This window comes from Dermacentor variabilis, unplaced genomic scaffold, assembly GCF_050947875.1.
Source record: "Dermacentor variabilis isolate Ectoservices unplaced genomic scaffold, ASM5094787v1 scaffold_12, whole genome shotgun sequence".
Classification (NCBI taxonomy): domain Eukaryota; kingdom Metazoa; phylum Arthropoda; class Arachnida; order Ixodida; family Ixodidae; genus Dermacentor; species Dermacentor variabilis.
The window spans coordinates 58,310,050-58,325,038 of NW_027460280.1; the positions used below are offsets into that span (position 1 = coordinate 58,310,050).

At 42.9% G+C, this 14,989-nt stretch overlaps 1 long non-coding RNA gene across 1 annotated transcript; it reads right to left on the reverse strand.

The window, feature by feature from the left end:
• Positions 1-1,025: 1,025 nt before the first annotated feature.
• Positions 1,026-3,147, reverse strand: LOC142565961 (uncharacterized). Its single transcript, XR_012824934.1, has 2 exons — positions 2,967-3,147; positions 1,026-1,193 (listed from the first exon to the last, which is right to left on the reverse strand). It is a non-coding gene; the product is annotated as an uncharacterized LOC142565961 (long non-coding RNA).
• Between the last annotated feature and the right edge of the window lie 11,842 nt (positions 3,148-14,989).

The window sequence follows — 14,989 nt, forward strand, 5'->3', positions numbered from 1 at the left end:
ATGCAAAAGTTGCTGACATAATTGTCTGACAAATACTGCATCATCTTTGCTATTTTGCCTTCTGTTTCAATTTCACTGCATCTATACATTTTACCAGTGCATGAGTAGGGTTCAAGGCTGTTCTTTAAATTGCTCATGAGCACTTATCATCATCAGTTCCCCATATAAGTGGTTTTGCTGATGAGAATACAGGAATACGAGCAAAATTGACATGGAACCAACGTACAGATAACGTCTGCATGACTGCCTATCAAAAGTTATATTTTCTGAGAAAAAAAAACTGGAACATGCATCGCGTAATGTAAAACTTATTGCATACACCGCCTTCATTAGGATGATACTAGAATATTCAGCCGTTGTTTGGAGTCCCCATCAAGTGATGCTTATGAGGAAGTTGGAAAGGATACAGAGTCTGGCGGCACGTTTTATTTGTTCGACATACCGAAGGAAGGAATCAGTCACGCTTATGTTACAGCGTTGCAACTTCGATCTTCTTGAGGTACGTAGGAAAAAATATAGGCTGAAGGTGCTTTATCAAATAATGCAGGATCAACTTTAGATTGATAAGCTCAAATATCTACATGCTCCAGGCAAAAGATACCCGCGAACTAACCACGACTACGTCATAAAGCCGGACCGTACCAACAGTGATACATATCGATACTCATTTTTCCTGGATGCGATAGAAATGTGGAACCAATTGCCAAACGCTATTGTCAGCCTAAAAGATGTCACCGACTTTGAAAATGCCGCTGAGGCATATTTATGGGAGTTTTCGATTTAGTTTTGAAGTGCCAAGTGATATGTGCAACTTGATATCCATTGTACGTATATTGATAAATGTCAGAAGTGTGCTGAACAGCATTCAAGTGAACATCTTATTCACTGTGAATTGACAAGTGTCAAGCAACTTTACGCAAATTGACATTGTCCATATTTGATTTATGTAATTGTATTGTCCTCTCTGTTATGACCCTCTATGAGGGTTGACAGTATTAATAAATAAATAAATAGAAAACGAGGAGTGTGGGTAAGAACACTTTATTTTCAGCACACATGTCTTTTTTAATGAACTGCTGTTATACTGCTAAAATCTGCACATTAAATAAATGTACACTGCTCTGCTTCATCACTCCATGCTAAGTGCAAGTATCCTGTACCAGGAAGTCAAACCAAGACGTGGGATGTTCAGTCTGTGAAAATAAAAATGAGTTTGAAACATTGACGTGCAAAAACTAAAGCACACTCAAGAAAATAAACACAGCACAGGAACAAATCCAATGAATGTGAATTACCTTTGAGAGCAAACATATAGTTTCTATGGCACAGTGAAGAAACCTTATTCCTCCGGCTTTTTTTGTGCACGAGAAAATATGAAAGTGCATGTGTTCTCTCCATTTTGTGTATCTGTCACCTTTTCACACACAACAAAGATGTCTCAAGGCGCCCAACTGTCTTTGCATATCCATTTCTCTGCTCTCATACCATGATACCTACAGTTAAAGGCTGTAGTAATGCTTAGCTTGAATGAACCAACACCAGCTACATGCACTGTGCTGTTGAACATGGCATTGTAAGTTAGATTCATGCACAGCACATTCATGTGCTATAAACATCTGATTGTGATTGTAGGCGAGATAAATAAAAAGAAGGTATGTAAATAAGAATTTTCCCTAATAAGCTGTGCAGAAGTGCTCTCCCGTTTGGACAGAAGCCGAGCACAGCTGCAGTGAACAAGAAGCCAACTTATACAGCATTTAAAATCTAGGTTCTAAATGTGCTACAGATTTTTCTGAATTCATGGTCGAAAATCTAGGTGTTAAAGGTGACAAACATTTAAACAGGTTTCTATTCGTACTGGTAATGCTATGTGTCGCCTAGTTTGATAAAATATGCCATATATCACTGGTCTCCCAAGCTAAGGCTGCTGTCCAGTTGCAATTAAGTGCAAATCACTCAATTATGTCTAGGGCACATTTGAGCAAAAGGCAGCCAAGAAAAGTTACTGTGCCATTGAGGTCTATTTCCTGACATCTGATTTCTTCTCAGAAAGCTACCTCTCTAAAAAAAAAAAAAACTTCACAACAACATAATCTAAACCTTTCTTGAGAAAAGGCATCACAATGGTCCTTGAACACTAATTACACAGTGGCTCCTTGTGATGTAATGTTATGTACGTCAGCACCTTACAAAGTACAGGAAAATTTCATAATTGCAGCGTGACAGGTACACAAAAAAGTAAAGGGATAAAACATCACACAGGCTGCCATCAGTGTTCATATCTCTATTTCAATGTGGATGTTTTTAGCAGTGAATACATGTTCTCATTAAACTGAGTCATAATATTACAAAAGCGAAGGGCAAGGGTCTTTACATTCTAAACTGACAAATGTGCTTTATTACGATTCACCGCAATACAGGAGGTGTTTTGCAGTGAACGGTCACGTAAGGTTTTGGCTAACTACGGCGGGCGTGACCTGCAGCGAGGCCTCTTTCGCGGCAGGATGCATGATGTCTTGAGAACTTTTGTTGTCTAAAGCCATACATGCCAGGTTAGCTTTTGTCACAATAATACCTCTTACTGCATTACACAATTGTGTATTGCAGTAAGAGGTATTATTGTGACAAAAGCTAACCTGGCATGTATGGCTTTAGCCAACAAAAGTTCTCAAGACATCATGCATCCTGCCGCGAAAATCTGCTTTGTTGAGAGTAGAACATTAGGTTCGTCGCCGACAGAAACCATGCATACATTCCAGATTCACGTAAATATTTCCCAATATCGGCATGCTTCACCGCAACACACAAATATGTTGCGGTGATAACGGTGGTCGAACAGGCTGGTGCAAACGTTTCGACAGGGGAGCGTGCCTTCATCAGGGCAACTGCTTTCCTTGGCAGTTTTCATATACGTGAGTCCCCCCCACTCTCAACAGGGATGATTGGACCTTTGCCAAGAAACGTACCGACAAGCGTTTGGTAGTGGCTGGTAGAGATGCAGGAGTCTAAAAAGCGTTGCGAAAATCGAAAGACACCAGATTTGACGAGTCATCCCAGAATCTTTAACTCGTGAGCGGCCAGTCACTCACTTGAGCAGCCGTCGGCTGCACCGCATCATCATATTATGCTAAGATGGGGTAGCGTGACCTAAGCAAAAAAGAAGGGGGGGGGGGGGGGGGAGGCGTTAGATCCGACTGACGCCCATGGTCAGTTAAAAAGTAGACTGTGCCGACCACAACAATATGGCTTGAGCCGGGCTTGGCTTTTACAAATGTCGAGCCCGTTTGCCGACGACTGGCATGCTGACGGCAGACGACACCGGACCGGCCTCATGAACGCCGGTTTAATTATCGTGGCCGCGTTCGTCCAACACACGGACTTGCCCCTTCCCACGACGGCACAACAGCATCGCTTGTTCGCGCCAAGGGTTCCTGTGCCATATCCATATTTGGGTTTTACCCACTCAGCCTGCCCCCCCCCCCCCCCCCCCCCCCCCCCACAACCCCTAAAAGAAGCGAAATCAATTCCTCCTTTTCTCCAAATTTATGCGTTGCCCACCTATATGGTGTAACGCAGAGGCCATGTGTCGCTTCGGGACGTATACCGCACAATTAACAAATTATTATATGCTAGTGAGAATCTGCATACGACCTATTCCGAGGAAGTACTCATATAAAATAGAACCGAATAACGTCAAGCTAGAAAACAGACATCTAGATTATAGATTTTCCATTCCAATTACCCATTCAAAACGGACAGAAACAGCATTCGCTTGCGGCGTGCATTGACTCTAAGGGGAAAAAAACAACCAACCAAAAAAACATCGGCGCCACATGTTTCACTTCACCTAATCAATGTAATCAAATAATTGACCGACGATTCCTCTAAATTAGAATGCGACTTCTCGCGTCATGTATAGACGCGTCAGAGGACCGGCACCGCTTCGGTGATTTTACCCAAACTGTGTCAACAAAAATGAATTTAATTTTTTTATAGGATGTAGAAAGATGAAAAGGGGGAGTAAAATTGCCGCCAAATCAGTTACTATGCCGGGGAGAGCACTTTCCTACATCGCGTAAAGCGCTCCATGCACCCCTACCAGCGACATTAACGCGTCAATAAGAGAGTCGCGAAGTAGTGGATGTCACTTCTTATAGTTGCTGTCGAAGTAATATTATTGCCCTCCTTAATGGTAAAATCGATGGCAAACATGATGCATGATTGAACAATCGTTCTATAACTTTCTGTGGAATTTCTTGCGGGTTTCGGTCGCTTTCTTAGGTCAATTAAGCAAATTCGTTCTAGCATCAAGACATGCGCGAAACGGCGCGCTAGGCTCATCACATGATGACTCCAACGAAGAAGAGCGCGCCTAATAGGTTTCTCGGTATGCAGTGCACCAAGTGCTGTGAGAGTAAAATAATATGGCCCCAGCCTAATAAAGAGCGCCAAAAGATGACCGTATTTTTACCCTCATCGCTTATCAAAAACATGCTAAGTGATTTATGTGATGAGAAGCTTGTTTATGTTAATGTATGTTGATTAAGCAGGCTGTTCACAATCTGTAGACCGAGCCAGATGGAAAATGCTCCAGTTAGTGTAGTGCGCCTTCCTGCAACGCCGCCTCGGTCGCTCAGTTACCTGGGTCTAGCGAAGTGTACTTTACAGCAAAGCCAGAGCTGCGCGCTCCCGCGCGCGCTGTAGCAGACGACGCGAAGCGCCTCCCCGAGTTTCGTGTGCGCCTGCGCCGCTTCGCTTCGATGCGCCGCCGCAACGGACGCACTGGCGCCCCGCGGAGCGCGGCTACGGTGAGCCGTGTTCACCCTAAGAGTGGACGAGCCTGTACATCCAGTTCCGGCTTCGCACTATTGGCTAGTCGCTCATAGCACTTATGGGCGACGAGCGACGGGTTCTAGATTTCTAGAAACGAGCAGTCGAGTGACAACACCGAGCGATCTGTTCAAGCGATGGCCCGTTTTAATTGTCGCTCGAAGCCGTCGCCCATCACCGTCGCGCGCAAAATCGCTCTCGTGGAGTTTGCACTTAACGCCGAACTCCTCAGAGAAACGCAAGCTCTCGAAATTTTCCATGACCATCTCAGCAAAACAGCACCAAACTACCTTGCACCGTGCTTTGTGTGTAGCGGCAGCAGTCGGTCTGGACGAACACCATTGTTGACGTCACGAGGCACCCGACCAATCACAGGCGGAAACGAGGCGCGCGAGCTGGGCGTGTCTACTGCTGCACTTTTCGTCGAAATAAAATAAGTTTGCGCTTTCTTTCGCTCAATTTCGATGCGATATTCGAATTCAGAGGGATGAAAACCACGACCGTACTGCTCTTCACTCATTTCTTCTGGAAAAGCTTTCAGCTTCCCTTTAAGTCAACCAAGGGAACAGGCTGGCTTCAGGAAGGGATATTCTACAATGGATCATATCCATGTCATTAATAAGGTAATCGAGAAATCAGCAGAGTATAATAAGCCTCTCTATATGGCTTTCATAGATTACGAAAAGGCATTTCATTCAGTAGATATACCAGCAGTCACAGCAGCATTACGTAATCAAGGAGTACAGCACGCTTACATAAATTCCTTAGAAAATATCTACAAATGTTCTACAGCTACCTTAATTCTACACAAGAAAAGCAGGAAGATACCTATAAAGAAAGGGGTCAGACAGGGAGACAATCACCCCAATGCTATTCACTGCGTGCATGGAAGAAGTATTCATTAAGCTGTATTAAACTGTGAAGGCTTAGGAGTAAAGATAGACGGCGAATATCTGAGGAACCTTCGGTTTGCCGATGACATTGTTCTATTCAGCAACAATGCAGATGAGTTACAACAAATGTTTGAGGACCTTAAAGTGTAAGAGTGGGATTGAAGATCAATATGCAGAAGACAAAAATAATGATAAATAGCCGAGCAAAGGAACAAGAGTTCAGGATCGCCAGTCGGCCTCTAGAGTCTGTGAAGGAGTATGTTTACCTAGGTCAATTAATCACAGGGAACCCTGATCATGAGAAGAAAATTCACAGAAGAATAAGAATGGGATGGATTGCATATGGCAGACATTGCCAGCTCCTGACTGGAAGCTTACCATTATCATTGAAAAGGAAGGTGTACAATCACTGCATTTTACCAATGCTGACATATGGGGCAGAGACTTGGAGACTGACAAAGAAGCTTGACAACAAGTTAAGGACCGCACAAAGAGCGATGGAACGAAGATTGCATAACGTTAAGAGGCAGAAAGAGAGCAGTTGGATCACAAAGCACACGGGTATAGACGATATTCTAATTGACATCAAGAGAAAAAAATGGAGCTAGGCAGGTCATGTAATGCGCAGGTTAGATAACCGTTGGACCATTAGGGTTACAGAATGGGTACCAAGAGGAGGGAAACGCAATCGAGGACGACAGAAGACTAGGTGGAGCGATGAAAGTAGGAAATTCGTGGGCACTAGTTGGAATCGGTTGGTGCAGGGCAGGGCAGGGGTAATTGGAGATCACAGGGAGAGGCCTTCGTCCTGTAGTAGACATAGAACAGGATGATGATGATGATGACATGGACAAAAGGCAATGAGTGCCTCACAAGGGCCCCGGGTCCTGCCCAGTAGCAGTACAGCGCAACATAAGAAATGTGCAATTTTAATAATTAAAAAAAAGAACTGTAGTTGATGTTTAAGTCTACAACATAAATGTATTGCTAGTTTACATAAAAGTATTGTCCAGGTTATACGCAACGAAGTACAATCAACATAAATTATTGCAATATTTATAAGAAAAAAAGGTAGCAGATGTGTGCAACCTTGAGAGACTTAAAACCCGATTTCCAGTGAAGCTGTTTCTTTCGAACAGTTGCAATAAAAGTTCGTTTCTTGTGACTATACCACACACTTTAAAAGGTTGCCCGTATATACCAGACTGTCCAGTTTGAAGCCTTGCCCACAAGTAATGCGTTGGAGCACTTCTTGTTAGAAATTTTTAAAAAGCCAGTAATTCATCAAGACACATGTTACTTCGCCATAACATTTACCATGGTGTCCTCCCTCCCTCACTCCCTGCTCTCTCCCCCCAAACTAATTTCCGCTAGATTTGATATCGGTTGAGTTCACAGTTCTCCCGGGGCAGGGGGATAAATTCTCTGTTTGCAAAACAAATTCATAAAACTCCGGATCGCTTGCGTGCATAATTTACTGCAAATGCGATAATTGGTCCCGTCTTCGAAGTTTACCTACATATTGCCCATAACGTGCCCTTTAGTTTCATCAATTATAAAGAATATATCTTGTTTAGTTCACTGAGAACATTGCTGAAACCCAGTCGGGACATGTTATGGTGCCTGAATATAGAGAAAGAAAAACAATGGCTCAGTAGTTATTTGCAATGCTTCTAACTGGACCACGAAAGTAAAAATTTTGCTGCACATTGCAGTTACCATGTCCCTCGTCCGCTTTCCACAAAATATAAACCTGCTGTAAAGTACAGCCATGTTGGGACACTGGGATGCATTGCTGATAGCAGCACCGTATCACACGCTCCAACACTTGAATAAGATTTTGCTTTTACAAAGGCTGTATTTGACCCAACCATACTTAACTTCACACAGAGAGTGTACATAGTGTACCACCAATTTTCACTAAGATTGGTCTTGGTGGATATTATAGTTCTGCCAGGGCAGCGGGCTCAATTCTCTCCTGCTCGTTAGGTACGCTCATAATACTCTAGGGTGCTTGCGTAGGTAATTTATTGTGAAAGCCCCAATTACCCAAGTATTTTGAACTTCACCTACACTTCACCCATTAACGTCCTTACAGTCACCAAACAAAACGATTCTGCTTCCTTTGTTTCAGTGAGGGTACCAGGTGAAACTAATATATCACGCATAAAACAAAAAGAAGAGGGTTTAATAATTATTTTAATGCTTCTAAATAAGCCAGAAATGTTAATATTTCAAATGCTGCCTATTCCTTCAATGTATGAAATATAAGCAATGCAGAGTTCTCTTGGGACACCTAGCTAATAGTAGCAGAGTGATTAATGCAGCCATGTCCGCATTACGGCCCGTGAACATATCCAACCCTCCGGGTTACATGTAGAAGCTAATGCATTCAGGTGCACTCCCCAGGCGGAACACCCCAAACACTACCGTACGCCGTGTTCGGGAGCACCTGTACCCACAGTTTCTTTTTTTCCTCTTTTTGCTTTGGGTGCCGGCGGTGGGTTTTTAACTGTCCACCTACAGCAGCGGTGCAGCAGAGTGATACTTTCAAACACTTGCTCCAATTTTTTTAACGCTGTATTTGATCAAAACGCATTTACCATCGCACATGAACTTGGCGGATTTTCCCCCTTATGTTTGCAACATTTGACCTCAGTTGCAGTTGTAATTATGTCAGCATGGCTGTCTAAGTTTTACGCCACTCGTAAAACAGACTAATAATGCGACGGACTACTTGCATATGTATTATACTGGATTAACCCACCTATTTGAAGCATTGCCTACACATTGGCCATACCATATGCCCCCAATTTTCCCCCGACATCAACCAGATGCCTTGTTTAGCTCAATGTGGACACCATAAAAACAAACTACTAATCTCATATGGTGCATGAAAACAAAAGAAAAAATGTGGATTTAGTAATTATCTGCAACACTTCCATTTAAAGCAAGAAAGTGAAAGTTTTGCAATGCATTGCATTTAAAATTCTCTCTATTTTCACGGAAAGTCAACCGTCTCTTGTGCTGTTGTTCTAAGAGTCTGGGAAACATTTAGATTAGCGGCAGGATGACACTCCAAAACGCTTCAATGAGTAACTTTCTTCAAAGGCTGTAATGAAACTATACAGAATAAACATATATCGCTCGTCACTTGGAACGCTGCTTCGTACTTTGAATAAATATAAACGCCATGCCCCGCATATTTTACCGAGGATACCAGGGGAAAACAACTAAATGCTACATATAAAGCATAAGAATTGGGAGAAAGCAACTATCAGTAACTGTTTTCAGAGCACATAAGCAACCTACACAGTGTGAATTTTCGGTACACATCACCAAAAAGTGGCCCCCATTTTTTAAAATACAGAATATCTGCCATTTCTTTCTCCTGCCAGGAAACAAGTAATAGTTTAGCTCTCGTTTAAAAAGGGCCTACAAACGAAATCTTTAAAGCCAGAAGTGACACATGCCTTTAGAAAAAATTCAAGTCGGTGTTCTATGCATCGAAATGGTTCTGGACGTTCGATTGTCATTTTCACAAGCATATCTACAAAAAGTTGCGACGACATGAAGTTTGACAGTTATACCTTTAAGAGGTTTGATTAGATTGTTGATGGTGATAATATACTGAGACTGCAACACTACGCAGGTTACCTTTAGACAGAGATAAAATAGTACCAGCATTTGATAAACCAACAATTTTATGCGGCACACAAGTCATTGGGTGCGGCTGATTCTAATACTTCATCCGCACCTCCTCCTCGCCTGCGGGTTAAATGTACCAAGCTGATTGTGCTTTCGAACATGGAAATAGTGGTCCCAAAAAATTGGGCATGATGCAGGTTTCGCAAGCTGACATTTGTTAGGGCGGTAACTGCCCAGCGCCAGGCATTCTCTGCAACGCGAGTGTGTATGGCCAATCCTCTGCGTCGTCCGCTGCAGGGCGTCCCGAGAAGTCACAAAAGACAATCCTCGCTGTCCAAGCAGGGGATGCGTAGTAAAGAAAAGCATTACATTTGTGGTCACTCCATCAAGAAAAAAAATTTAGCTTCACTTGTAGTTTTGTTGGACTTTCCAGCGTGCAGCTGAAAGTGCCCACTTTCAATAGTGTGTGCACTAATACTGCTTTGCCTTTCCGGCAAAACTGCAGCTTTCTATATTTTTTTTTTATTGAGAGTCCAAGTAAAGCATCCGGCTCGGCTTCATTTCGCGGTTGCCCAGTGAACTATCTATATATTTAAGACCTCTGCATGCAAGTGGCATTGTTTCCATCCCTAATAAATGTTGTAAATTATTAAAAGTTCCTTTTCTTTTTCACAAGTCGTTAGCACTGCCTACTGGACAGAGAACCAATACCGAGACACATATGGTTGAGGTGCATTTCACACGCCGTTGATAAAAGCCTCTGCAGAAGGGGTCACTGAAGTCTGCAGGTTTTTTCCGGGATCAAAAAAGCACGCAAAGCAATTTGAAGCGAAATGGACATACAGCAACATATCCATTCTCTATAGGCACATGCTATCCATACCTCTAGAAATAATTGCTAATTGGCTACCTCATTCTCTTTCAAAGATACAATAAACTTTGTCCTGTGTATATATTTAAATATATTGTGTTTGTGCATGGTGTTGAAAATGAAAATTTAAAACAAATGTTTAAATGAGAAAATACAGATGAGATAGCCGCCATTGGTGCTTTTAATGAGCGTGTCCTCTTATTTTCAGGATTTGCATAAATAAATCGAAAGTATGAATCAAAAGCTGCGCACGTTGCACTGACAAGGATGCTGTAAGCTTTTAGCCACAATAAAATTTTAAGTGAAAAGGTACAGGCAACTGCTCAAATGAACAGAGTAATCGAGCTCCCTAGAGCCCCCTCCGGAAAACTTCGGAGGGGGCACGGGCACTACTGGATCATTCTATAAAGAACCGTCTCTATGGGAAGGTCCCAATTGAGTTCGTTTACAGTAGCATGTGTGGCATCTCTTTTTCTTTCTATGCAAAAGCATCAAATCGCCCATTGAGCGAAAAAGGCTATTTGTCTGGGCAAGCGAAAGAATTCTGCAGATCCCATGCACTGCAGGAATAACGCGAAGCCACAAAGCTTTCTGTACCATTTGCTTTGATTGATGATAATTAGCGGTGATATTGACTGCGAATGCTTAATTTCTTCAACGTTTAGTCTCACATGCGAGTTGATGTTAAACATTACCTTGCGTGCCCCACTGCTGCTTGTCTGCATAGTACATAGAACACACATCAGTAGGTTTGCATGAGGAGTTGTTGTCCGCCATACTTTATAACATTAACCTCGGAGAGAGTTGAGTATATGTAATAGTCATAAATGGCACATTGCATCGTGGCAGAATTATGGGGCTGTGTTTACCAAAATCACAATCGCATTATAAGGCACGCCGTAGTGTCGAACTTCTAATTAATTTTGTTATTGTGGTGTTTGTTAACGTGTCCCTAAATCTAAGTGCACAGGCATCTTTTATTTCAGCCCCATCAAAATGCGGCTGCCGCGGTCTGGATCAAATCCATGACCTCGAGCAATGCCACAGCTGCAAAGCTAATGCAGCAGACGCAGAAGTCTTCATTTGACGTGTGACCGCTTCTGTAATGTCGCCCTACGGTGCACTTGCATGAAATTGCCTGCTTGACAAATTTGCATGGCATTTATTTTTCAGGAATATCAGAAACGTACTGTACCATTGTACCTTTAACTTCAATTTATTCTGTTTGCCTGCAACCGCTGTCGCGTCTATAGAAGTAGCATTTCCTTCCATTCTCATGTCAACTCCCTCGTATAGCAACTGTGAGTGAACACTTCGCGGCTGCATCGGTTCTACCAATTCTCTGCCTCACTCCCCCCTCATCCCTACCAACTTCTTATCTAGATTCCCTCTGGATTTTTCTCTGGAATTGCATGTTTGTAGAAAGGCAAGCTCTGAAATTTCTGCAATGATTTTGCACGGGGGTCAAGGTTAATTACAGCTGGCGATGTCGTGGGAGCTCCAGAAGGCATTGTGCACATTTGACACAGTGCAAAGGTCCAAAAGAGTTTCTCGCATCACCTTTCTTCTCTGCCGCGTTCCTGTCATGTATACACACGCTTTGAACAACCCCTCAACGCGGTGTGCCAGACAGCAGCAGCAGTAGGAAATTCGAAGGGGCAAACAAAGCATTCCCTTTAAAACTGCACCTAAATCCCCATTGGGTGCGCCACCATGTCATATGCCCACCTCGATGGAGCAGAGCGGGCGAAAGGGTACAGCTGCTGCAACTATGGCATGCCAGGTGCTGCGCAAGGGTAGAGGCCATTGCTGTGACCAACTTTGGCCGTGATGCCACGTCACCCTCGCTCTCGGGAGCCCGTGTATCTGCGCGTTCCTTGTCCGTGCAAGCTCTCGCCTGCATTCTACTAGTGCCTCGGCAAGACCAAATCAAAATGCAGCAAGTGAGCACCTCCTAGATACTAAGCATCTCAACGCACTTGCTTGCCCACGAGTTTATAAATTGAAGGATCGCTCAGCAGTGTTCAACATTAATGCTTTCGCATTCACAACTCGAAAGAAGTGCTTAGGCACCCTCGGATTAAAAAAAATTTTTATGCTAGCATGTGCTGTTTCACATGAGTACGATCTGACAGACTCAAGAACGTTAAAAAATGCCATATGGCAGGGTCATAAATCAAGGAAGCAGGAGACTACCTGTTGCTCACAGTGGCTCACGACAATAAGGTTTTAGATTTTACTTACACAGTTATAGGAGACTCAAACCACCGGGCTTACAAAACCGCAAATCACAAAAGAATGCAAGCTGGGCGTGCCGTTTTGCACACGCAAAATCTGAAACTGCCCAATTTGGAGCCCCATGGCCTTTTCTTGCTCTTTTTTACCGTTCTAGAGCTGCGACCTCCTAGAGCTGCAGGAGGATCCACAGGACAAGGCTGGAGGCCTTATTACTGTGCCAACAAGATAAGAGCGTGCAGTGCCTCTTATTCTGTTTTGATGAGGACCCACCTTTAGATGAAGCTCTGGATATGCTCGTGGCTGCCCGGAGCATAATTATAGCAAAATGGCTTCCGACGAGACTCTCTCCTAAAAGCAGTTGCAAAACTGCAAACTTGAAAATAAATGTGGACATACTCTAAGTGAAAATGTTTTAGTGAATTTACCTGTGGCCTAGCTGTGAAACCATTTGGGTTGGAGAAACTAGTAGGTAAAAATTGTCTACAAATTCATTCAAATGGCTTGTTTACACCCACAAGACTTCTACCACACCAAGCCACCTAGTACGAGTTTTGGTTTATACGGATTGGTATAAATGTAGGCACAGCCACTAGTATAGACTAAAATTGTGAACAGCTAAACAGACGAACTAGCTCTGATGGCAGTCGTGCCAGTGCCATTAGCTGAGTAAACTTCCTAACAATTTTTCCCAGGCAAATTCAAGGATTTATCAATCCATGCAGCATCCTTAAGGTTGCTCCTTGCCTTCGTATTGTAATGTGAAACAAAGCTGTTCTTCATTACCAGCACTAAACAAAGAAAATTGGGTAGGCATGTGGAGGAGATGCCCAGCAAGTTAACACTCGTAAAGATTACAACTAGGGGAAAATATAGTGAATGAATTACACCAACTTTTCCCATACCAAAGAACACACATGTAGCAAGGTGTCACGGTATGCTGCATTTCTGTTCCTTGCTTAAGGTGCAAGGGGGTATAATTACATATTCCAAGATAAATTTTAAATATTTCCTTCAGTGTGCCATTCCTAATGTGCTGCCTTACTGTTTCCTACTTTCAGACTATGTCTATCTTTACCTGTACATTAATGTTCACAAGATCAAAGACGGGAAAATAAATGCTGCTTGATGGGCTGCTGTAGTGTTTACTCACCTGTGGTTGCCTCACTGTACCCGAGATGAACATATTGCTTGGCAAATTAAAAATGTAGGAATGTTTTTCTCTCACCAGTATAGCTTTCAATTATATGGACAAAATAATGCATGCTTCCTACACCAAATATATCAGGGCAAGCACCTTGCTCAAGATGCAAGCGGTCTCCCTTGCATCACATGCGACTTGGCATGCAATTAAATCCTGGACCACATTTGGTGTGAAGCACAGTTTGTAATGGATACTAATAGGGAAAGGCATTCTTTTATTGACGAACAAGTGGATGCAGATTACCAAAGCATACTTCAATTGGAGGACCAACAGGGTGCAACATCCATACTGCTGCTACAGCCGTACTGAAAGTAATTGAAATGATTGCAAGGCGTGTTGCCACAGGTGAAGCAGAAAAGGCCACCCTTATCCTGAGCAGGTGCCACACTCAGCATTCAATGGGCTTTACCTACCAGGGCTGAACATAAATTACATACACTGTCAAACTGTACTGAACAACAACTAGCACAGACAAGTACAAATCAGTTAACCCATTTGTGTGTGCGTATGTGTGTGCATGCGTGTACCAAGCGTTCAATCTGGCATCCTTGAGAGGAAGTCATTTCAAAAAACACAGCCAAGGCCCAGTTCACCTACAGCCAAACACACCATGGCAAGCACTAATGACATTTCTGTTGCACAAGTAGACTTCACAATGCTGTACTGCAACAGACCTAGCTTCAGTAAGAAATTCGCCCACTTCTGTGCTGTGTGAAACAAACAGGGGGTGTGCAACTGTGCACACTCACTGCCTTACAGCCAAAGAGCACAGCCTAAAAATTCCACTTCCACAGTGCACTTAAAATGTCTTCATCGTACAGCAGGTCAGTGTGTCATTGCACACAAAAGTGCAAGCAATGCTAAAAAAAAAAAAAGGAAAGAAATGGTGAATAAAGCTACAGATTATGTGAAATTATAGATATGACCCTGAGTAAAACCTTTGAACACGTCCTTGCAAACTAACACTCAAAGAACACTGTCTTTTCCTGCAAAGAAAGCAACAAAGCACCTATCTGATAAAAGAAAGATAAAGTCAAAATGTACAAGGACACTTTAAATATCTTTAGTATACTCGTTACACATAAAAAGGTACTGGGGAAGAGGTGGCCGTGCAGCCCATCTTACATGTGTGGAAAACACCATTGTCAACAACAAGACCAATGTTTGCTAATGCTAAACTCATTTCTCAATTTTTCTTCATACAATGGTAATTCAGAGAAATGGCTTGATTTAAAACTACAGAATGAAAACTAAGTTGCTGCACCACTTTGATATGTGTGCTTGAGACCATGTCACTAGTGGTAGCAG